General features: G+C 42.5%; 2 pseudogenes; both read left to right on the top strand.

The window, feature by feature from the left end:
• Positions 1-7,898: 7,898 nt before the first annotated feature.
• LOC147448306 (ornithine decarboxylase-like) lies at positions 7,899-9,470 on the top strand (annotated as a pseudogene).
• Positions 9,471-11,271: 1,801 nt separating this feature from the next.
• Positions 11,272-22,355, top strand: LOC147448305 (lysine decarboxylase 1-like; annotated as a pseudogene).
• Positions 22,356-26,102: the final 3,747 nt, after the last annotated feature.

Genomic DNA, 26,102 nt, shown 5'->3' with positions numbered 1-26,102 from the left:
GGCCTCCAAGAGGCCTTTAATCCCTATAGGGTAGGTCAAGGAAAGCGTCCTCTCCTCTGCGTATGTGTCAATGGGCACGGGCTTGGGGTCCTTCACATCTGCAAGGAGCCCACCGATCTGCAAGTGTGGTAGCGCTACGTCAGGGCCTGTTGGGCACTCGTGAAGGAGGAAGATCATTATGTCCTAGACAGATACAAATGTGTTTCCGATCTTCCCCTTACACATTGCTCGCACATCATCATCTTCAACGGCACATATTGTCTAGCGGGTTGTGCTATGGTGGCAAAGAGTGCAAACCGTTGATGAAATGGCATGTCCCCTTCGTAGATGTGGTGCAGAAGGCCCTCAAGGACCCATTGCCCTTTCCGGTTTGGTAACTCAACAATGAATCTCCCCATGCACGTGGAAATGTATGAAGTGATGTGCTCAAGAAATTGAGAGTGGAGAGTCAAGGTGGTTTCCAAATCGGGTTGGGTTGTGAAAAATGCATGAAGCTCAGGGCGATTTGCATGCCCAGCCTCACTAAGGAATGCATCTAAAGCACTAGTTGCAGCCATGCTTTCTATTTGCGTAACTGGGTATGCTAGGTGTCTCTGCAATGCTGCGATGAAAATGGTAAAATGAGGAGGTGGTCCCCCTTTTATAGACATATTCCAACTCAAAAAAAATAAAAAATATACGTTTTAAAAATAAAATTACACAACACCTTAAAACTCAAGTACAACACCCAAAAAATTTTCAAAATCTTTAATAAAATATCCAATATATAAAAGAGTAAAGTTACAAGCCAATTCACTTAGACAAGATGACTTCATCTGTAGCCCAATCTTTGTAAACAAGCATAGTGGCCTCCATCCGCCTTCCAATCTACACAACCAAAAAATGGGCAATCAAGATACAAAAAAAGAAAAATTAAGAAAAGGTAGCTAATCAAGCACAAAGCAGACCTTGCATTGTTCCAGTTTGAAACTTGCATTGCCGACATCCTCGAATCCCATTATGACAAAATGTTCCCGAAGATTGGCAAGAGCCCAATGCGGGTTCACTGCAATCACCTCCACCTCATTATTGGACATACAGACACAAATTTCAAAGGATTGAACCTCTTCGATCGTCAGCTGCAAGGGTATCCATTTGCCACGTTTGTGCATCCACCTTTCGTAGCTAAACCGTGCATACAAGGTGCACCTTGCCTGCAAATATCGAAGGCAAAGTTGTGTGGGGGGCACATTGCACTTGTAACGGTCACCATTATGCAAACCGTCAACATAGCCCCAATTGACACCTAGAATGGTGTCCATTGCATCTAAGTCAAATTCTTTGCAAACAAACATTGTCGGTGTTTCCACAATCGGCAGAGAGCGGAATGCATGCATAAACAAATGGATGGGACAATGCCAAGTGAGACCCACCGATCTGGTTGCCTTACCAAACTTTAGGGGCATTTGGAAATCTTGCAGCACCTTGCGCTTGAAAGAAAGCAAGCCCCAATGGTCTGGAGTTGGCCATTCTGCACTCTGCAATGAGGGTGTCTCCACGGCTTCTAACCTACCATAGCCTTGGATTGACTTCGGTACCACGTACTTGTGGGAGTACATGAATATTCGCTACTCGGTAAGTTTTTTCGACAAGACATTAGGAAACATAAGCTCCCCAATGTGAGCATGCACAACCATGAACGTGCCTGAGAGGCACTCAAGCGGCTGCTCCTCAACTAAGCTGGATGGAAAAACATCTTTACAAATGCCCTTAGTCAAACAAAATGATCGCATGCACGTTAAACATGATATATGCATGGGATAGATAAACCATTAGGACTTACAATGAGGTACAAATTGAGTTGAAGCTCTCTGCAGGTGAATCTCAGCTGCACTGTACACGTGCTGCACGATGGCCACCATTTTGGACTTGGTTTCTTTGAATGCCAAAAGTCTTCCTTTCCAATGGCGTTCCAATACGCCTCAACTTCGTACGCAATGAGGTCCAACATTGGATGGTTGCATGTAGACCCATGAACCCTTCTTGAATACCTGTGGGATCCATCCCTCCTCTAAATTTTCTGTGTTGTGCAACACAATCTCCTATATCTCTGATTTGGGCCGTCTATGCGTGTTAGCGGTGGACATGCTTGGAAATTTGGGCTTAGGAAGGGATTGGAAATGGGTGGGAGGAAGGTGAGGGAGAGAAGTGGGCAAGGCTGTGGACTATTGTGTGTGGGTACTGTGGAGAGAGAATGAGGAGCTGAGGGGAGGGTGAGGTGAGCTGCCTATGGTGGCTATGGTGGCTTTGACAGTAGAGATAGAGAAAGAGGGGAGGAATGAGAGGTAGAGAGGATAGTGGTGAGTTGTGGGCTATGGGGTGTGGGACTGTAGAGGGTTGATGGAGGTGTGAGAGAAGGGGGAGCTATGGAGAGAGGAAGAGAGTGGTGGAAAGATTTTGGCTATGGCTGCCTTGACTGTAGACAGAGAATGGGAGGAGGGAGAAGAGGGAGAGTGTGGGAGAGAAAAGTAGTGATAGAGGGAGAGAAAAGTGGATTTTGGGAGGGAAATTTGAATTTTTGAAGTTACTATATGTTTTGGAGGCAAATGAGTCAATTTTGACACTTTTAAAATTTTTCATTTTTTAGGGTTTTTAAGCCTACGCATTTTTTCTTTTGGGGGGGGGGGGGGGGGGGTCCCTCCCTCTTTTATGACGCGTCTTTCCCCCTTTTACACACACCCCCCCCCCCCAGCCTCCCTCCCCCCACTCTCTAAGAACCAAGCATTGAAGAAGGAGACAATTAGGCTGCAGCCCTACCATTCCTTCCCCTCTAGGTGATATCCCAAGAGCCCTCTCATTGGTTCTCCCTTAAGCCTTCACTAATCAAAAAGGCCCAAGGAGAATCCATATTTTCTAATGTGCCCGTGGGCTCCCATCTACCCTATGCATACAACAGTGTTCGCCTGATACACAACACACACACACACACACACACACACGCAAGGTAGTTTTCTACCTGTTTCTTCTCATACACTATGCATAAACTGCATGCGCGCGCGCACACACACACACCCCTCTTACGGCACACTACCCCATCGCACAAAGACTATAGATCATCCCATATCGTGATTGGTAGCATTTTTGGGTGGCGGCAAAGAAACACATAACGAAGGTTTAGTGCTACTCTTCATCTCAAAAAACGATAATCAGACACTGTTTATTTATGGTTTTTTGTTTAAACGCTTTGCTTGTGATGGATTTTACTATAGATAATGTGATACACATGTATTTTAAAATTGTGATCAACTAGTAGTATGACTCTTTTCGGTGTAGCAGTCCTTATACTTGTTGAGCATAAATATAAAAGCATAGGAGAGGAGAACTATTCTAAAAGGAAAAAACCACATAGTCTGGAACACTATATAAATATCTACCAACTAGCATGGAATGAACCATGTGAGTCTTTAGGCTCAAAAAATAGACGAATTTTTCAGAAACTTTTAATATATAATGAAGTATCTCATCTGCATGGCAGTAGACACTGGCTGGGTATATGGGTTTAATAAAAAAATAAGCAAATAGCAGGCCGAACTAGCTCTTGATTTTCCATTAAAACATTCAGCAATAAAAACAAAACTGAGGTTATGAAAAACTAATCAGCATAGTACTTGGATATATGTTTTTAACTCCGTAAACATACAGATGATATACCAAAAGGTTTTTTGGGATAATACATATTCTAAAAGTTAGTACGGATTGTATTGAGAAAAACTTGGCAATAAGGTATGTACATAGTATTTCTTACTTAAAGGGACTTGTATACATATAATTGAACAGTGTTTAACTACTAGTCACATAATGGTGAGCATCCGCTCATGAAATAGAATCTTGTATGGTCTTCTTTGGCAGCCTTACATTGGATATCATTCAGCGCAGTCTCAACATAAAGCATACAAATGACGACCCCGAGCTTTCACATAGACTTTCAATCTACTGAGAGGATGTCCAACCAAAATTTGGCATAAGTTTGTTTTTTTAGACACTAAAGAAAATAAGTTTATAAAAAAAAATTACTCTTGAATATTAAGAAGAATTGGTCTTGAAACAGTGGAAATGGGTTGTTGTACATTTTAATGATTGAACTAAGAACTTGTAAAGGAAGTTGGTATGGAATCAATATGATGACTGGTATATATGCGTATTAAAGAAGAGCTTTTCCTTTTATATATTCAAAGAAAATCCTCAAGTGAGGCTCTTAGAGAAAAGTACATGTTTAATTTGAAAAACGGACCTAATTACAAACAAAACTCTGTGAAAATTATGGCAAAATAGAAAAGATAGAAAAATATGCTTTTTAGTCAAGTCCTGCATAAACCATATCCATGAAGTGAGATACGTAATAAGGTAAAATTTGTCGAGTAGTTCTGGGCTTATCATTTAAATCCTCATGTGAGGCTCCTCCAAGAAGGAGGTCAGAGTTACTTTTTGAAAAATGTGTCTACTTACAAACAAAACTCTTCCAAAATATTAGCAAAATATACTACTTCTAGATTAAAGGTAGTATACATATAACCCATTGAAAGTATCATCTACAGATTTTATGGCCCCAAACTTGATCTCTTTCCTTCTCTCTCTATCTGTCTGTCTCTCTATATTCTCTCAAGATCTCACTCTTTCTAACTATGTGATAGGTCTTCCAGGTTCAAATATAATCTCTATACAAAAATGTTGCTTATCTCCTTCATCTGCTTATTTGCTATAATTGGTTTCTGAAATTGTAATACAGGGTATGGTGCTTTCTATCAGAAGCCCATCTACGGGGGAGATACCGTCCCTCCGCCATACGCAATTTTCCGGAGGGATGCAAACCACTTTTTCTCATCAAACAGGAAACAACCATTGTACCAATTGAAACTATGATAGAGAAAAAACTACCAAACAAGCCTATTGTAGAAAATACCGTTAAAAAATGGATCATGCCCGATAGAGTAGCAAAGAAAAAACCCCCTCCAAATGCATATAAGGAGAGTGAAAGGGTTTAAGGCTATGAGATAGCAATAACAAACAGAATATACTATTTGGATACCTGTCTTCCTATCAAAGTTCCCCATGTGCTAATTGGTTGCTTCTGTTGCATGGTGGAAGGTATAGGTTTATTCTTTCATGGATTCTGAGGCTCAATTAGTCTACTACCAGAATCGGATGTACCAGCATAAATTAAATAAATTTATCTTCTAACTATTTTTTCTTTCTAAATTGTCTATTGTCTTTTATGTCTTGTCTATGTTGGTCAAGTGTCAATATATGGTTCTCTAAGAGGGGATATCAAACGTAATCTCTCTCTCTCTCTCTCTCTCTCTCTCTCTCTCTCTCTCTCTCTTTTGGAGATGGCGCTTGCATAGGGGCCGGAGGTTTGTGGAGGGGGAGACTACAACGCACTGGAGAAGGTCTGGATGGAGCACAACTTCATTTGAGATGCATGACTTGTGAGCACAATGTTGGAAGCATTTTTTTAAAGGCAAATCTGAGATGCAAATTTGTGCTCTGAGATGGCGTACAATGTGTCAGAAGAACCAAGGATAAGATGACGAGTGTCAGCCAAGCACGAGAGCAATAGGGAGGCACAATCTAGAAAGAACCTAGCATAAGCTTTGAAATGAAAAAAAAAAGTGAGTTTTGGGCTAAGGTGTCTTTGGCACGGGGAGAGAAGAAAGAGAGGTAGGGAGGTGCCATGTGTGAAGCCGAAGCTAGAGAGAGAGGAGATTTCTTCTGCGTCATTGAGCAGGTTGTGCAGGGAGACTATGTCGTGAGATTGTTCTTTCTCACAGGTGACAGTGTACACAATGGCACCAATCGATCTCAAGTCAAGGGTAGGGAGCCATGTTCATGGAGGCTTCTAGAACTCTCTCTCTCTCTCTCTCTCTCTCTCTCTCTCTCTCTCTCTCTCTCTCTCTCTCTCTCTCTCTCTGTGTGTGTGTGTGTGTGTGTGTGTGCCACAGGCCCACAACCAATGCTTCTCTTTGCTTCTCTCAATGTGAACCCATAGCTGCCATGTTCAGATGTGTTGTCCATCACTCTGGGAGGACACCATGTCACCGTCTATGTCAGACGCAATCCGAAAAAAGTAAATTGATCTTATTTATGACTATCACGATCAATGCCTTGCTCTGTCAGCCCTCCCAACACTGCCCATGGCCAACCTTGCATCATAGTGTGAGTCCCTCTACATTTCTTGCTAGTTGTGAAGCTGCTTCTCTCTTCATCGCCTGATAGTTGTTGCCAAGCTGCCTGTCTATTCATCGCGCGCTATTCACGGCCTCAAATGGTGCCTTTAAGAAACCTTTGCTAGAGATTGGAATCTGCTAGGATTCCACCTTATAAGAAGGGACCGGGCAGAGTGTAGCAGTACCATCCTTATGTGAAGTTGCACATTATGAAAGCAAACAAATTGGAAATTAGTTCTTGGGTAAAAGACTTCATCATACAAAGATCGCATGTGTGTAATAAAACCAAGGTGAGGAGTGAGGAAGGGCACCTCAAGTGAAGGATAGATGAGAGTTATTTATGGGGAGTAGGTCCAAATGAGAGTTTACAATCACATGTCATTTTTGTTGCCTTTTAATATAAAATTATATTAAATTATTAAATTAACCAATATACACACATTAAAAAAATGCCTTATATTTCAAGAAAAGCACCACTAGAATGACAAGGTGAAACACACAAATCAACAATTTAAAAAAAAACAAAATAAAAAGAGTATAATAAAGAGGTCCGTTGAGATACTAAAACAAAAGAATAATTTAATCATGCTTCCATAAGAAAAGGTAGATCTAATCCATAAGAAAACAAGTGAAAGGGTCACGACGAATTTCACAAACAATAAGAAAGTGATAAGATTGTTAGGTTGAATTAAATTGGTATTAGTGTTTAGGAAAGGATTGCCTCAGCTTAGTCTTGAGCCGATTGAAAATCGAGACTAGCTAATTACAAACCATGGTAAACGGAAGAAAAATTGATGAGATATGTGAGAAAGTCATCCAAACATTTTGCAAATCTCAAAATTTTTGCTAGTATTTCTGATTTTGTGAGGAAGAAACTCGATTAAGAACGCTTAATAAAAGAGACTTTCTCGAACGTTAACACTGACTAGAATCAAGCTATAAAATGCAAGAAATGTAAATCCATGTGAAGTTGTGAAATGAAAGGTGAAATAAAAAGAACTAATTAATATATATGTGTATAGAATTTATTAGAATTATGCAAAGTGAAGCTTCACTTTAGCATTTTAAAACAATAGAATGCAAAAAAAACATGTGTGTGTGTGTGTGTAAAATTTACTAAAATTTATGCAAAGTGAAGCTTCACTTTAGCATTCTAAAACAATAGAATTCAAGAAAAGTAAAGATATGTTACCAAGATGTGAAATGAAAGGTAAGTTTCCATCATGCACCAAAAACAATAGAATTTAAGAAAAGTAAAGACATGTCAAGATGTGAAATGAAAGGAGTCTCCCTAACCCAACAAAACACTAAGGGTTTCTTTTAGAAATTTTAGAAAGCCAAAAATCATTGAGTCATTCCTTGACATCATGGGATCAAACTCCTATCCTCATAACTCCAATGAATGAATTCTCTAGACTCCAAGGCTTTTTTGGAGCACACCAAAAAGCTACACGAATACATCACATGCATGTACTATAGTGCTAATGAAAATGAGCGTGCACTAAAAGAGGTAAAATCTTGTAGGCTTGCGCCGATGCCATATATGACGGAGGGCAACTTTTGTTAGTTTTTTTTTTTTTGGGGGGGGGGGGGGAGGGGGGGGCGAAGATATATAAGGAGTCATGCATGCATGAGGTTAAGCATGGATACGAAGCTCAATATATTGAATAGATACAAAAAAAAAAACATCCTAGAATGGCACCCACTCTTCAGCTTAATGCCAACAGCCCTCATCATGCTGATGATGAGCAGCTTGGCACTGGCGCAGCCGGAGCTGCCAAGAATGGCCACGTCCACCTATCTGCAAGAATCGGGAAGGAGCTGGGCGTGGCCGATGTTGGGGGGTACTTGGGCCGCCACCCTAACATCGTGATTAAGGGGGGTAGCAGCTGCACTAGAGAGGAGGTGGTGTGCGCGGTGTTGCATTCGCTTTTGCACCGTAGCCCCTCTACGAAGCACCACATTCTACACAGCGATAGCCCCTTCTGGCTGCTTGACGTGGGGTGCACCCAGCAGCTCATGGCCGAGTGGACAACCGCCTTCCCACGTGTGCACCCATTCTACACCGTCAAGTGTAACAACCACCCTCTCTTCCTGCGCACCCTCGCCTCCGCAGAAGCAGGCTTCGACTGCGCTAGCAAAGAGGAGCTCCAACAGGTATGTTGATGGCATTCGATCTCCTCAAATGCTCAGTAGTAAAATGAAGACACAGTACAGTAGTCCATTTCCTTCGCTAATTGGTAGGTTCATGTGTTATTTTCTGTCCCTCAGATTACCTTGTTGGGCGTCTCCTCCGAGCGCATTGACTTCGCCAATCCCTGCAAGCTCCAATCCCACATGGAGTTTGCCACCGCGACTGGAGTGCAATTGACTATGTTTGATAGCAAGGTGGAGCTGCACAAGATCAAGAAATCAATGGAGTAGGACAAGGTGAAGCTGCTGCTCCGAATTGAGACCAACGATGAAGGCACCACTATCCGCTTGATATCCAAGTACGGAGCGCATATGAAGGAAGTACCCGTCCTTCTGCGCAGCGCAAGGGAGGCAGGGCTGGCGATGGTGGGGGTATCTTTTCACATTGGAAGCAGAGCCACAAACCCAAATGTGTTCGAGGAGTCCATAGCCAACGCACGGAGTGTCTTTAAGCTGGGGAAGCAACTACTAGAGAAGCCGATGTATGTGCTAAATATAGGGGGAGGGTTCTGCTCATCCAAGGAGGAACTGAAGGAAGGGAGCACCAGAGGAGGGATAAGCGCTCGAGAAGTGGCACCGATGATCAACAAGGCACTGGATGGGTACTTCCCCGATCTTAGCACCAATAATGGCAGTGATGAGACGAAGATAGAGATCATAGCGGATCCGGGGCGATATTTTGCCCACGCGTCATTCACGTTGGTGGCACGCATCTTTGGCAAGCGCGTGCGAGGAAGCGGGAGAGAGTACTAGATCAACGATGGATCCCATCATAGATTCCCCATGATTTTTCTACCCCTCAACACGCACGTGCCGCCGCCCATCCCCTTCGCTTGCGGATCCAAGCCCTACAACATGAGTTGCCAGGGACTGCCTCTGTTTCCTTCCAACGTTTTTGGCCCCACCTGTAGCGCCCTCGACACTCTCCTCAAGGGACACCCCTTGCCAGAGCTCGATATCGGCGACCTATTGGCGTTCCCCTTCATGGGTGCCTACACCAACTCTCTCACTACCTCCTTCAATGGTTTCGGTGTCACCCACATCCCAGCTTTTGGCTTTGTTGTCGCTGACTAACCAGATTGCATTCTTGCAGGCCGGTGACGTGGCATACTGGCATGCTGAAAAGTTCCCCACAACTCTGAATTTAATAATTTCAATTGATTTTTTGTATGCCCTATTATTTGGCTCAGTGCAGTACTAGCCTAGTATACAATCTTTTTGGTAAACAATGCTCCTTGAAAAGCTTGTGTCAGTCCTTCTAAATCCAGGTCAGTATTCATGCCTACATCAATGTGCCTCACAATCTCTGTTGACAAAATCATTTTTGCTAGCCGAAGAAAATAAGGGTAGACATAAGATAGTTCCGGTTTTGAGGTCAAAATTTGAAGCATTTTTGTCACTAACTACACTAAACTTGTTATATTTTTGCCGGGTTTTTCAGGTCAAGCATGATTTTGGAATTTTAACCGATTAAAATATACTACACCCTTCAGTTTTTTGCACTAATTATTAGTATATGCCCCTAGATTCTTCTTAATCATTCACTACTAACCATCTTCAAATATGTAACTTACATCTTGCTGCTTATTTGGCAAGGTTTTCCACATTCAATTAACAATTCACCATATTCGGATCAAGACAAATGCAATTACATGCACCATATGCAAGAAACATGATTACTGTATATGCAAAAATCACGTGATACATATGCACTACACAAAAAATCAAAATTGTCCAATTGATGTAGAAGAAGGAGGGGAGAGAGAGAGAGAGAGAGAGAGAGAGAGAGAGAGAGAGAGAGAGAGAGAGAGAGAGAGAGGTTGATAGGATGGGGTTAGTGAATGACAATGAGTGGCATCTCCGAGGTATTCCACTCACTTACAATATTTCCCAAATTTTGCTAACATACTTTGATCGAGACAGATCCAATTACATGCACCATATGCACGAAACACAATTACTAGACTAGTCCTTACAAAGTTTGACGTAGGTATAGGTTTACATGCCTATAGAAATTCCTTACAACTTCTCATCGGGATTTGCCAAAAACATTCAAAATTTGAAGCATTTGCTGGCAACTACACTAAAACTTGTTATAATTGTTGCGGTTTTTTCGAAATCAAGTTGGGTTACTGCTCTCATCAAGCTGACTGGATTTCATCGACGTTAGAGATGAAGGTAATCTCAACAAAAAGCCTTTCCGATCACATGCCATTACACTTACAACTCAAGAAAGATAAAGGGGGGGGACAATTCCCGGGAGGGGAGAAAAAGCTCCTTGTTAACAGGGACACACCTGTTCAAAGACCGTCTCTTCAGAAGCATCACCAAGAAAGCGTTGGGAAAGCTCAAGAAAGATGTGGGGATGAATAAACCTAGTGCTTGGAATCTATGTGCTCGGAGTGTACAAAAATCAATAAAAACTTCAGGTCCTTGGGTTAAAAAAGCCAATGAGGCACATATCAAACATCTCACAGAGAAGGTAGCGCATTTAGCCTCTAGAAAGGCTGCCGGACTGGCTACCGAGGAGGACCACAAGCGATGGCTTGAAGCTAAATCTCACCTGGCCAACGAACAGCTAGAGGAAATCAAGAAGGCGAGATTGATTTCTAGGGAAACGTTCCTTCAACCAGAGCCTACTAACCAAACACATTTTTTTAGGGCTTTGAAGGTGAGGAAGAGTCGAGGTCACGTGCACTTGCTCAATGATTAGAAAGGGAATACAATTCAAAACCAATATGAGATGTCTGGATTGCTCCATTATCTCAGCCAAATTATCGGCCAGCCAGAGACCCAATCTTAGGAAGTGGAAGAAGCCCGAGTGTCCTTACTTGGGAGTGTTGAAAAGAAGGTTCCCCAGGAGGAAGCCAACCGCATGAAATTGGCCTTTTCTGAAGAGGAATTCTCAGCGGCACTTAAAGCTCTTGGCAATGAAAAGTCCCCTGGCTGGGATGGACTCAAGGCTGAATTCTTCGGGGAATTCTGGGATGATCTCAAGGGTCCAGTCACACGGATGGCCAATCAAGCGATTTTCGAAGAGTCGTTGGATGCAAGTGTGAAGAGAGGGCTTATCAAGCCCATTTCCAAATAGATCTGCTGCTCTCAACTTAAACATTGGCATCCCATTACAATGATGTCAGTAGCATACAACATTATTTCCAAGGTGGTAGCTCTCAGACTTGCCCCCCTCCTGAGTCGGCTAATCTCTCCCCATCAACACGGGTTCATTAAAGGGAGATCTATATATGACAATATCTTGGCAACAATGGTAGAAATTGAGTATGCATCCTTCTCTAAGCAAGAGTGCATCTTGCTGCAAGTGGACCTTGACAAAGCCTCTGATAGAATAGTATGGTCCTATTTAGAAGAAGTCATGGGAGCTGTGGGCTTTGGGCCTCGCCTTTGTCACCTCATACGCACACTAGGCGTTGGCAGCCAATCATAGCTCTTGTTCAATAACAAATTGTAGGCTCTTTTGAGGTTAAAAGGTCTATTAATCAAGGATGTCCCCTGGCCCCCATGTTGTTCGCCATCGGATCGCATCCTCTCATTACGATGCTCGAAGCCAGTGCTACGGGGGGAGAGATTCAAGGCCTGGCATTACCGGGCAACAACTAGCTACTGGCCAAAATGTTCGCAGATGATTCGCTCCTATTCTTGAAGGTGTGACCTCAAGTGGTCAGAAGTGCTCTGGAGATTGTGCAAACATTTGTCGTGGCCTCGGGATCTAAGTGCAATATAGAGAGGTCAAGGCTTATCTCCCTGTCGGAGAACGACTCTTTTGACCATTCAATCTAGACAGGAGATGTTATCTCAAAAGGGAGTGTTTTCAAACACCTGGGAGCCCCCGTAGGGGTGGAAGTAACCCAAAGGCAAAGATTTTAATGGGTCCTTGAAAAAATAAGCTAAAAAATGAGAATATGGGAGTTGTGCTCCTCCCCTTCCAAAGCTGGATTAGAGTGATTAACTCTATTATGATCCCGTATATTGCTTTCCTCAGCCCCGTGCTTAAGATGGCCAAGTGCCACTGGAAAGAATTCTTAAAACCGGTTAAAAGATTTCTTTGGAAAAACAGCACCAAAACCTCCCGACCATGGTAGTGGGCTAGATGGGAGGTGGTTGCTCGCCCGGTAGACCAAGGAGGGCTCGGCATTCTTAACCCTGTATCCCATGTTGAGGCCATGTGTGCCAAATTTATGGTCTCATTGGCTAAACAGGACCAAGCATGGGCTATCATGACCAAGGAAATACTTGATGCAGTAAAACTGAGATCGAAAGGGGGAAAGTGGAAGGGGGTTGTGATGCACGACAAACTTCTCGCCCCGAAGTGGTCTTATCTTAGATCTGGTGTACTCTTTGGGGAACTGATGAGGAAGTGCAAAAGAGCAGCTGAGGTTTTGGAATGGGGGGAAGAAACTAGATACTTTAAGAACTCCATTTTGCACTGGTCCCCTTGGCTCTCTAAAATATTGGGGCCGTCGCAAAGCCCCTATTGGATAGAAATGTGAATAATAAGGGGCTCATTCAACTAGAGAAATTCTGGGATGGTAACAGTAAGTGCTGGAAAACTGCTGACTCTATAGCAATCCAATTTCAATTGAATGGCTTTGAGTTATTACTAGTATACAGAGTGTTAAAAGAGATTGATAAGGTGGTGATGCCAATCTATGAATCCAATTTTGAATGGGACCATTAGGAAAATTTTGAACTCATTTTTGGGCCTTTTAAGAGTGCCACATCATCAAAGTTGTACAAAAGAAAGCAACCCGGTAGACCCCTCTAAATATTGCTTAGAACCCCATGATATGACCTATCATTGGAAAGTTCTTGAAAAATGGATTCTAAAGAGCCAAGGTCCAAAAATTTTGGATGACTTCTATGAACATTATGCCAGTTATTTTCAATCAACCAGGTTTTGTTACCATTACGGTAATCTAAAATCACCTTTTTCTATATCTACATGAAGGCAATGTCTGATACATGCATGCTATATATCAATAGATAGCATTTGAAGAGTAGATTCTAGATATCCAAGCTCTGACAAGTTTGGATCTTATTTGCAAAAAATTATCGATCCCCCCTTTTTGAAAGCTATGCCACATCAACAATTCTTACAAGGCCCATTTTTGAGTCCAAACTTTTCCTAATGACTTGGAGATGGCCCGGGAGTAGTAGCCTCTTTCGGAAACCACATTCTAAACGCATTTACCATGCATTAATGTATGAGGCTAACTGGTGTAGCCCCCTCAACAAATTATGGGTGAGGCACTGGACCGAAAAACGGTGGGAGGGAGTCATGGAGAACATCTGGAAGCCAAGGTGGCCTTAGTATATGAAGGTATTTCTATAGAAAGTGATGTGGGGTGCTCTACCGATGGGCATAGAGATACAAGAAAGAGTAATCGGGTCCAATTTTTGCTCAGGGTGCATAATAGCTACTGAAGACCTAGCCCACCTTTTCATGGGATGTCAGGCTATCAGTGGCATAGTTGGGAAAATATGCAAGTGGATTCAAAGGACATGGAAAATTAAGTTCTTCAAGACTAATCTGCTCTTTGGTAGTAACAGGATGGGTAGTCCTGCTCTCCTTATGTGCACTCAAATAATGAGATACTACTTCTTTCACCATATTTGGCAAGCAAGGAACTGTCGCATGTTTGAGGGGGATCTGGCTATGGCAAGCTTTTGTGAAATCATGCAAGAGAGCAAAGTGACGATCCCACATGATCGGAGGCAAACAAGCCTCAGAGGATTGGTATAGAACCATACATGTCATGGTGACAACTTGTAATAAGTAAAACTTTGGAGTAGTTGTGGTCTCCCTGTCAGGCAGAAAACTTGTAATCTTTTGACCCTCAAGGCTCGGTCTGAGCTTGAGGTTGGTGTATTTTTATGATGTTCTTAATACTATCCACTCACAATTGTGAGTTTTGCAAAAAAAACAAAAACAATTCAACATAATTGGATAGAGACAAATGCAATTACATGTACAATATGCAAGAAACATGATTACTGTATATGCAAAAATCAAGTGATACATATGCACTATTCGAAATTGTCCAATTGTTGTAGAAGAAGGAGGAGAGAGAGAGAGAGAGAGAGAGAGAGAGAGAGAGAGAGAGATCCTTCGAGGTTGACAGGAAGGGGTGAGCTAGAGACAATGAGTGGCATCTCCAAGGTATTCCACTCACTTACAATATTCCCCAAATTGTGCTCACATACTCAGATCGAAACGGATCCAATTACATACACCATATGCACGAAACACAATTACTAGCCTAGTCCTTAAAAAGTTTGAGGTCGATGTAGGTATACATGCCTATAGCAATGCCTCACAACTTCTCATCAGGACTTGCCAAATACATTCAAAATTTGAAGCATTTTCCGGCAACTACACTAAAACTTGTTATATTTGTTGCAGTTTTTTTGAAGGCAAGTTGGGATTTTGCAATTTTAGCCGGTTAAAATACACTACACCCTTTGATTTTTGGCAAGCATTGCACCTTGTTACTAATTAGTATGCGCCCCTAGGTTCTCCTTATTCCTTCACTACTAACCATCTTTCGATATGCAACTTACGTCTTGTTGGTTATTTGGCAAGGTTTTGCACATCCAATTAACAATTTAACATAATCGGATCAAGAACAAGTGTGAGCGGCAACTAGCTTGTGTTAGGATTTAAGGAGTAGCTAAATAGAGATTAGAGTGGTTTACTTAGTGGAGAGAGATAATTTTCACACACAGGAGAGATAATAGAGAGAGAGAGAGTGCACATATGTGGTTCAGCCAAGTGTGGGCTACATCCACGGGAAAGCAGCTCCTTAATGGCTTTGCACTTCAATCTAGAAGTAGGTTACAAAGGGATTAGAAACCTTTAATGAGACTCCTGCCTTGCTTCACTCTCTTACACCACCTCACACACACTTTCGCTTCACCATACCTTACAACCATCACACTTTTTGGTGTGTAGAAGAGGCCTCGTTTTATATGCCCAAATGGGCTACCCTCTCTCATGAGAGACAACCGTGTGTAGCCACCCTTGTGTAGACAAACTCAAGTAGAACTCTCCCATGCATCCATGTGTAAACGCCCTTGGGGAGACAAGTCCGCCTAGAAATCGGCCACTAACTATTGACAACAACCACCGTCCATTGATTTTTGTCACCGGCAAAAGACTTCTAAGCACCTGCACCACCAACCAACCGAAAAATGCTAAGTAGTAGTAAAATGAAGACACATGAGTATGGCAGTAGTTCATTTCCTTCGCTAATTGGTAGGCTCATGTGGTATTTTTTATCCCTCAGATTACCTTGCTGGGCTTCTCCTCCAAACACATTGTCTTTGCCAATCCCTGCAAGCTCCAATTGTTAGGAAATAAGACATAGCTAAATAGATAATTGAGTAGATTACTTAATGGAGAGAGACAGATTTATATACATGAGATTATAGAGTAGAGAGAGAGAGAGAGAGAGAGAGAGTACACACGATATACGTGGTTCACCCAATGTGGGCTACGTCCACGGGAAAGCAGCCACTCAATGGCTTTAGTACTTCAAAACAAGAAGTAGTTTACAAAGGGATTATACCCTTAATGGAGCTCCCGCCTTGCTTCACTCTCACCACCTCACACTCACCTTGTTGCATCAACTTCACACTATGAAATGCATGTAGAAATGGCCTCCTTTTATAGGCCAAAAGGGCTGCCTTCTCTTATGAGAGACAGCCATGTGTAGCCGCCCTTGTGCGAATAAGTCCAAATCGGACCCTCCAATCCGCTCATGTGTGGCCGCCCTTGAGAAGACAAGTCCGCTTTTGAATTCGGCCATCGACCATTGACTTCCGACCACCGGCCACCGGCCATTGACTTCCGACCACCGGCCATCGTCCATTGACTACCGACCAACCGACCGGTTGTTTTTCGACCACTTTTCGGCCGCCGTCCGACCATAATATTCCGACGAAAAAGAATATTCCGGCGGAAAAAAAGTCTCGGGGGACTCTGCCCCCGAGGCCTTTAAAGTTGTCCCTGATTCTTGTCCGTGGAAATTTTGGTTTCCGGTGAGTGATTTTCCTTCACGCACGATGGCTTCTCCTCATAATGGGGGCCTTACAAATGTGCGCTTTTACCACAGAAAATTACAAGGGTAAATCAGGCTCCATACTTAACAATCTCCCACTTGGAGACTAATCTCCAAACCAAACCTGTGACTGCTTTCCATTCTGGCTTCTTATCCTTGAATGCCGATTGAAGATGAGCAAAAGCTCAACTTCTCCTTGTTGACCACCTTTGTAAACATGTCTGCAGGATTTTCACTTGTATGCACCTTTCCTAGCTTTAGTTGTCCCTCTTCCAAAAGAGTGCGTATGAAGTGATATCTCACCTCAATGTGCTTTGTCCTTGAATGAAAGGCTGAGTTCTTTGCAAGATGGATAGCGCTTTGGCTATCACTGTACAAGACACAATTGTCTTGTTCGAATCCAAGCTCTTCTAAGAATCTGTGAAGCCATAGAATTTCTTTGCTTGCCTCCGTCATTGCTACATACTCTGCTTCCGTGGTAGAAAGTGAAACCACTTTCTGCAGCTTTGAAGCCCAGCTTACTGCTGTGCCTCCAACCGTGAACACATAGCCAGTAGTGCTCCTTCGAGTATCTTTGTCACCTGCCATATCTGCATCAGCATACACTTCTAGAAAAATATCAGTTCCTCCAAAATACAAAGCATTTGTTGTTGTCCCTTTTAGATACCTAAGTATCCACTTCACAGCTTGCCAATGCTCTTTACCTGGGTTGTCCATGAACCTACTCACAACTCCCACTACATGTGTAATGTCTGGCCTTGTCCAGACCATAGCATACATTAGAGAACCTACCGATGCAGCATATGGAACTTTAGACATATAGGCTATCTCCTCTTGTGTCTTTGGACACATATCCTTCGTTAGTTTAAAATGACCAGCCAAAGAAAAGAAAACTGGTTTTGCATTTTGCATTGCAAACCTTTCTAGTACCTTCTTGATATAATCTTCTTGAGATAGCTTTATTGTCTTCTTCGTCCTGTCCCTTGATATTTTCATACCAAGTATCCTCTTTGCAGCACCTAAATCTTTCATTGAAAAAGATTTGGACAGCTCCTCTTTTAGGTCTTTGATGTCATGCATGTTAGCACTTGCAATCAACATGTCATCAACATACAACATTAGGATGATGAATTTCCCATCTCCCAAATTCTCCGTGTAGACGCAGTGATCCGAGTTGCATCTTGTGAATCCATGATCCAACATCCATCGATCAAACTTCAAGTACCATTGTCTTGATGCTTGCTTTAAACCATACAAGCTCTTCTTTAATCTGCAAACCATTTTCTCCTTACCTTTTACTTCATACCTCTTTGGTTGAAGCATGTAGATTTCCTCCTCTAAGTCACCGTGATGGAATGCCATATTTACATCCATTTGCTCGAGATTTAGATCATGAGCAGCCACAAGTCTTAAGACAAGCCTAATTGAGTTCATTTTTACAACAGGAGAAAATATTTCATTGAAGTCAATACCTTTCTTTTGAGAAAAACCTTTTACCACAAGCCTAGACTTGTACCTTTTCTTCCCACCTTTTTCTTCCTTCAGCTTGTACACCCATTTGTTTTGAAGTGCCCGCTTACCTTTAGGCAACTCAACCAACTCCCATGTTTGGTTGCGATGTAGTGAGTCCATCTCCACTTGCATGCTCTTCGTCCATTCTTCTTTGGATTCATGTTGCATAGCTTCTTCATATGATTCCGGCTCTCCAGAATCTGAGATCAAGAGATGGTTGAAGGAAGGAACAAACCTTTTTGGAGGTCTACTTGCTCTTGTAGATCTTCGGGGAATAGGTTGAGGCTCCTCATTTGGTTGACGTTGTTGCACATTGTCACCGTTTGCAGTCCTTGAGTCTTCACCGTCCTCAAGCTCCAGGTACTCATCACCTGTTTCTTTTGTTTGTTTTCTTTCCAAGTAATCTTTGTACATATTTTGTTCGTTAAAAATTACATCCCTACTCCTTAAGATTTTACCATCTTCAAGATTCCATAGGCGATACCCAAAGTCTCCTTCTCCATAGCCAATGAAGAAACACTTTTTGGACTTTGCATCTAACTTTGATCTTAGGCTTCTATCTATGTGCATGAAAGCCTCACACCCAAACACTTTGAGAAATGAATAATTCACCGGTTTACCTGTCCATGCCTCTTTTGGAACTCCCCCATCCAATGCCGTTGAGGGTGAACGATTGATTAAGTACACAGACGTACTTACAGCTTCCGCCCAAAGCTCAAGCGGTAGGCCTGCATGTAGCCGCATGCTTCGTGCTCGTTCCATGATTGTCCTGTTCATCCTTTCCGAAATCCCATTTTGTTGAGGTGTCCTTGGGGTTGTCCTTTGCCTCCGAATGCCATTGCTAGCACAAAAGCTTTCAAAAGCTTGGCTGCAATATTCGCCTCCATTGTCGGATCTAAGGCATTTAACCTTGGTACCTGTTTCATTCTCCACAAAGGCTTTCCACCTTTGAAATATGGAAAATACATCGGATTTATTCTTCATGACATAAACCCATGTTTTTCTAGTCGCATCGTCTATGAATGTTACATAGTACAATGAGCCACCAAGTGATGGTGTACTTGCAGGAACCCAAACATCAGAATGAACCAACTCAAGTTTTTTATTTTTTCTTTCATTTCCTGATTTTTGAAATTTTACCCTCTTTTGTTTACCATAAACACAATCTTCACAGAACTCTAAGTCCACTTCTTTCAAACCTGGTAGAAGCTTCTTTGTTTGAAGGATTTGCATTCCTTTGGCACTCATATGCCCAAGTTGGTAGTGCCACACCGCACTGTCAACTTCTGTAGTTGCTGCATAAGTTGAAGGTTGCGTGCTAACAGTACACAAGTAAAGTGTACCGACTTTTTCACCCTTGGAAACCACCAAAGATCCCTTTGAGATCTTCCACCGTTTGTTTCCGAATGCAATGTTGTGACCTTCATCATCCAATTGTCCTGTAGAGATCAAATTTTTGCGAAGAGAAGGAACATGCCTAACATCTTTAAGCTTCCATTCATTTCCGTTAGCAGTTTTGATAGAAACTGTACCTTTGCCGACAATCTCACAAGCTTCATCATCTCCCAAGTATACATACCCAAAGTTACCTTTGGTGTAGTCTTGGAAATGTTGCTTGTTTGGTGTCGCATGGAATGAAGCCCCGGAATCTACTATCCAGGAATTAGACACATTGTCTAATGAGAGAATTAGAGCATCTTGCTCTACTTTACCTGCCACATTGGCCTCCAATGTTGGCTTGTTGTCTTGAGACTCTGTCTCCTTCTTCTTCTTGGACCAGCAATCCTTCTTGACGTGGCCCTTCTTGCCGCAGTTCCAACATTCAAGAACTGACTTTGTGCGTGACTTGCTCCGCCTTGAGCGATCACGACCCTTTTGGTTTTTGAACCTCTCCTTAAGCCTTCCTCTTGTTTCCACTGATAGTGCAGCACTTGATGATTCTCCTGTGCTTCTCCTTTGCATTTCCTCGCTTAGGAGAACACCCACAACATCATCAAACTTAAGAGTATTTGTGCCAGAGATAGAATTACTTACAGCCATCACAAGGCTGTCCCAACTATCCGGTAGAGATGATAGTATAAGGAGAGCTCGCACTTCGTCATCGAAATTGATTTTCACTGATCGAAGTTGACTTATGTTTGTGTTAAAGTCATTTAGGTGTTCTGCAACTAAACCATTCTCTGCCATCTTTAGATTGAACAAGCGCTTCATAAGAAATACCTTATTGGATGCCGATGGTTTCTCGTAGAAGTCGTCAAGTGACTTCATCAAGTCCTCCGTGGTCTTCATCTCCGAAACATTGAAGGCCACTGTTGACGCCAAGCTTAACCGGATTGTTCCCAGTGCCTCTTGATCAAGGACAATCCATGCTTCATCTGCCATTGTTGCGGGCTTCTTTGCAAGACCCCCTAGTGGCAAATAGAGGTCCTTCTGGTAGAGATATTCTTCAATCTGCATCTTCCAATGTTGGTAATTTTTGCCGTTGAACTTCTCAATCTTGAGCTTCCCTTCCTCCGCCATAACTCCCACTCAATTCAAGGAATCCTTTCCTTGAGATAATTTAGCTACGAGCAAACCTTGCTCTAATACCAGTTGTTAGGAAATAAGACGTAGCTAAATTGATAATTGAGTAGATTACTTAATGGAGAGAGACAGATTTATATACACAAGATTATAGAGTAGAGAGAGAGAGAGAGAGTACACACGATATACGTGGTTCACCCAATGTGGGCTACGTCCACGGGAAAGCAGCCACTCAATGGCTTTAGTACTTCAAAACAAGAAGTAGTTTACAAAGGGATTATACCCTTAATGGAGCTCCCGCCTTTCTTCACTCTCACCACCTCACACTCACCTTGTTGCATCAACTTCACACTATGAAATGTGTGTAGAAATGGCCTCCTTTTATAGGCCAAAAGGGTTGCCCTCTCTTATGAGAGACAGCCATGTGTAGCCGCCCTTGTGCAAATAAGTCCAAATCGGACCCTCCAATCCGCTCATGTGTGGCCGCCCTTGAGAAGACAAGTCTGCTTTTGAATTCGGCCACCGGCCACCGGCCATTGACTTTCGACCACCGGCCACCGGCCATTGACTACCGGCCACCGGCCAACCGACCGGTTGTTTTCCGACCACTTTCCGACCGCCGTCCAACCATAATATTCCGGCGAAAAAGAATATTCCGGCGGAAAAAAAGTCTCGGGGGACTCTGCCCCCGAGGCCTTTAAAGGTTTCCCTGATTCTTGTCCGTGAAAATTTTGGTTTCCGGTGAGTGATTTTCCTTCACACACGATGGCTTCTCCTCATAATGGGGGCCTTACAAATGTGCGCTTTTACCACAGAAAATTACAAGGGTAAATCAGGCTCCATACTTAACACCAATCCCACATGGAGTTTGCCACCGTGGTAGGAGTGCAGTTGACTACGTTCGATAGCGAGGCGGATCTGCACAAGATCAAGAAATCAATGGAGTGTAGCTGACTACGTTCGATAGAGAGGTGGATCTGCACAAGATCAAGAAATCAATGGCGCTACGCAAGGCGAAGCTGCTCCTCCAAATTGAGACCAACGATGAAGGCACCACCATCCACTTGAGCTCCAAGTACGGAGCCCATATGGAGGAAGTACCCGCCCGTCTGCACAGTGCAAGGGAGGTAGGGCTAGCACTGGTGAGGATGGTATTTCACGTTGGAAGCGCGGCCATCAACCCAAATGAGTTTGATGGGGCCATAGCCACTGCACGGAGTATCTTTGAGTTGGGGAAGCAGCTACTAGAAAAGCCGATGTATGTGCTAGATATAGGGGAAGGATTCTGCTCATCAGGGAAGGAGCTGAAGGAACAGAGCAAGGGAGGGGGGATAAACACTCAAGATGTGGCACCGATGATCAACAAGGTGTTGGATGGGTACTTCCCAGATTAAAGCACCAATATCGCCGCAGTAGCACTGATGAGACAAACATAGAGATCATAACGGAGCCGAGGTGATATTTTGCATGCGCACCCTTCATATTGGTGGCGTGCATCTTTGTCAAGTTCATGTGAGGAAGCAGGAGAGAGTATTGGATCAGCAACGGATCCCATCACAGCTTCCCCATGATTTTGCTACCCCTCAACACGCCCGTGCCATTGCCCATTCCCTTCGCTTGCACATCCAAGCCCTACAACATGAGCTACCAGGGCTTGCCTCTCTTTCCTTCCAACGTTTTTGGCCCCATCTGTAGTGCCCTCGACACTCTCCTCAAGAGACACCCCTTGCTAGAGCTTGAGATCGGTGACCTGTTGTGGCGATCCTCTTTGATCTCTCTCACTACCTCCTTCAATGGTTTCGGTGTCACCCACATCCCAGCTTTTGGCTTTGTTGTCACTGACTAACCAGCCTGCATTCTTGCAGGCCGGTGACGTGGCCTACTGGCATGATGAAAATTTCCCCACAACTCTCGATTTAATATTTTCAATTGGTTTTTTGTATACCCTACTCTTTGGCTCAGTGTAGTACTAGCCTAGTATACAACTTTTTGGTAAACAATGCTCCTTGAAAAGCTTGTGCCAGTCCTTCTAAATCTAGGTCGGTGTAGGTATTATTCATGCCTACATCAATGTGCCTCACAATCTCTCTTGCCAAAATCATTTTTTTTAGCAGAAGAAAATAAGGGTAGATGTAAGATAGTTGGACCGATTTTGAGGTCAAAATTTGAAGCATTTTTATCACTAACTACACTAAAACTTGTTATATTTTTGCCGGGTTTTCCCAGGTCAAGCACGATTTTGGAATTTTAGCCGATTAAAATACACTACACCTTAGGTTTTTGGCATTAATTATTAGTATATGCCCCTAGATTCTTCTTATTCATTCACTACTAACCATCTTTAAATATGTAACTTACATCTTGCTACTTATTTGGCAAGGTTTCCCACAACCAATAAACAATTCAATATAATCGGATCGACACAAATGCAATTACATGCACCATATGCAAGAAACATGATTATTGTATATGCAAAAGTCATGTGATACATATGCACTACGCAAAAAATCAAAATTGTCCAATTGTTGTAGAAGGGGAGAGAGAGAGAGAGAGAGAGAGAGAGAGAGAGAGAGAGAGAGAGAGAGAGAGAGAGAGAGAGAGTGGCATCTATGAGGTATTCCACTCACTTACAATATTTACCAAATTGTGCTCACATACTCGGATCGAGACATATCCAACTACATGCACCATATGCACGAAACACAATTACTAGCCTAGTCCTTAAAAGGTTTGAGATCGGTGTAGGTATACATGCCTATAGAAATGCCTCAACTTCGCATCAGGACTTACCAAAAACATTCAAAATTTGAAGCATTTGCCGGAAACTACACTAAAGCTTGGTATATTTTTTCTGGTTTTTTTCCAAGGCAAGTTGGGATTTTGCAATTTTAGCCGGTTAAAATACTCTTCGGCCTTTGATTTTTGGAAAACGTTGCACCTCGTTACTAATTAGTATCTGCCCCTACCTTCTCCTTATTCCTTCACTAGTAACCATCTTTCGATATGTAACTTAGATCTTGTTGGATATTTGGCAAGGTTTTGCACATCCAATTAACAATTTAGCATAATCGGATCAAGAACAAGTGTTAGTTGCAACTAGCTTGTGTTAGGATTTAAGGAGTAGCTAAATAGAGATTAGAGTGGGTTACTTAGTGGAGAGAGATAATGTTCACACTCAAGAGATATGAGAGAGAGAGAGAGAGAGATCTCATATGTGATTCACCTAAGAGTGGGCTATATCCATGGAAAAGTAGCCCCTTAATGGCTTTGCACTTCAATCTAGCAGTAGGTTACAAAGGGATTAGAAACCTTTCATAGAACTCATGCCTTGCTTCACTCTCTTACACCACCTCACACACACTTCCGCTTCACCATACCTTACAACCACCACACTTTTTTTGTGCGTAGAAGAGGCCTCATTTTATATGCCGAAATGGGCTACCCTCTCTTATGAGAGACAACCATGTGTAGCCATCCTTGCGTAGACAGATTCAAGTAGAACTCTCCCATGCATCTATGTGTAAACGCCCTTATGGACAAGCTCGCCTATAGATCGTCTACTGAACAACGGCTACCGGCCATTGATTTTGGTCGCCGGCCAAAGACTTCTAACCACCTGCACCACCAACCAACTAGCCATTGACCACCGACCACCAACCAGTTGTTTTTCGGTCACTTTCTGGCAAGAGTTCAACATAAGGGGTTTTTTTTCATTAGAAAAAATTAGGAGAATAGAAGGGGGTTTTTATTTTAATTTGGGAAAAATCCGTAAGTTTCTTAAGAAAAAGGGGTTGTTTTATTACTTTAGGGCATGTAAGTAAAGTTTTTTTTTTAACCCCTTTGAATGCATGTGATATAGGTGATTTTTTCTAAGTGCACCCCCCCCCCCCCCCCCCCCCCCCCCCCGAGGACATGAAGGAACAACGTCAAGAGGAGCTCCATGGAGAATCATTTCAAAATGAGATCAAGGAAGACTAGACTGATAGCACCTTAGAAGAAGAAAGTAGCGGCATCATTACTAAAGAGGATTCTTCCATTGAAATCATGGGGGTAAGGTTTAGGCCAAGCAACTAAGAAACATGTTGTCAAGTCTTGGAGGAGGTAGGTCCCCAAGAGAACCAAGGTGTGCAAGATGAAGGGATTCTAGAAGGTATGTTGTCAAAAATACTTACAAAGGAAGAAAGAGAGGACTTTTAAAGGTGTGCTAAGAAAGTCTCCTAGGATTTCTGTCAGATTACACAAATGTGCACGGAGTAGATGTTGTTCAACACAAGATCAAGTTAAAGCCCGAGGCCACACCTAAGACACAAAAGCTACAAAGACTGTGAGTCATCAAGGAGTAGACTCTAATCAAAGAGGTGAGGAAGCTTCTAGCTACAGGGTTTATCTATCCTGTTGAGAATTTAGAGTTGGTCTCTTCAGTAGTGGTCACTCCTAAAAAGAATGGGAAGTGGAGAGTATGTGCTAACTATAGGCCTCTCAATGATAAAACCAAGGGAGATCATTTTTCCCTTCCATTTCAGGATGAGATACTAAATGAAGCAACTGGCCATGAAAAGTACATTGTGTGATATGGCTATTCATGTTACTTTCAAATAGGAATTTCATTAGATGATCGATTGAAAACAATCTTCATCCAAGCCCTCATCCCTCCTTGGGACTGCTTTGATTTTAGACTCTAGCAATTTTTCAATGCTTCATAACCATGGTGTTTCAAGAATTCTTTGGGAAGTCCATTAGGGCATTGATTGATGAGTTTTTCTTGTATTACTCAAAATCAGTGCACCTACAGAAGGTAGAAGAAGGTTTGAAAAAACTCTATGACATGGGAGGTCAACTCAATCCCGACAAATGTCACATAGGTAAGGATGAAGTTATTTTGCTTGGTCACTAAGTTTCTTCCAAAGGCATCAAGGTGGATCCTTCAAAGGCAATGGCTCTTATTGAATTCCCATCCCCCAAAAGTCTCAAGGCGGTCATTTCATTCATTCAAAAGGTGAATTCATACCACGCTTCATTTACTTAGTCTGAGAGTTACTTCACCCCTGAAATTGACACAACAAGTAGAATTTTTTGGTTTGATGACCTTGAGAAATATTTTGTAACATTAAAGTCATTTTGTTAGAACTCTAAATTCTCAACAATTGAGGAAATTCCAGCCATACTATAAGGTTTACATGAGGAAGCATGTGGTGGTCAGTTTGCCCAAGAGAAAATTGTGAAGAAGATTTTGCTTGTGTGGTATTCTTGGTGAAGCTTGCATGTGGATGTTCAACACTAGTGTAGAAGCTGTCATAATTGTCAGGTCAATGGAAACAAAAGGTTTGTGCATGATCCAAGGAAAATAGTGCTTGCAAATTTACCCTTTGAAAAGTTGGGCACATTGATGATATGGATACCGTCTACCTAGAACAATAAATGGTAAAGTTTTCATTCTAGTGGTTGTAGACTGATATGGGTGTAAGCATGTTAACGTGTCACGCTTTTTGTGTTAGTTAGCATGTGCCAACAAGCACACATCATTAGCATAAGGAAAATATTTAGGATGAGTATATGGAATTGTGTATTTAATTTGAGTGGGGTGCAATCATGT

Source organism: Adiantum capillus-veneris, chromosome 11, assembly GCF_014529385.1.
Source record: "Adiantum capillus-veneris isolate H3 chromosome 11, ASM1452938v2, whole genome shotgun sequence".
In the NCBI taxonomy this organism is placed as follows: Eukaryota; Viridiplantae; Streptophyta; class Polypodiopsida; order Polypodiales; family Pteridaceae; genus Adiantum; species Adiantum capillus-veneris.
The sequence above is the reverse complement of the archived record's forward strand: the minus strand, read 5'-3'. Positions and strand labels throughout refer to the sequence as shown.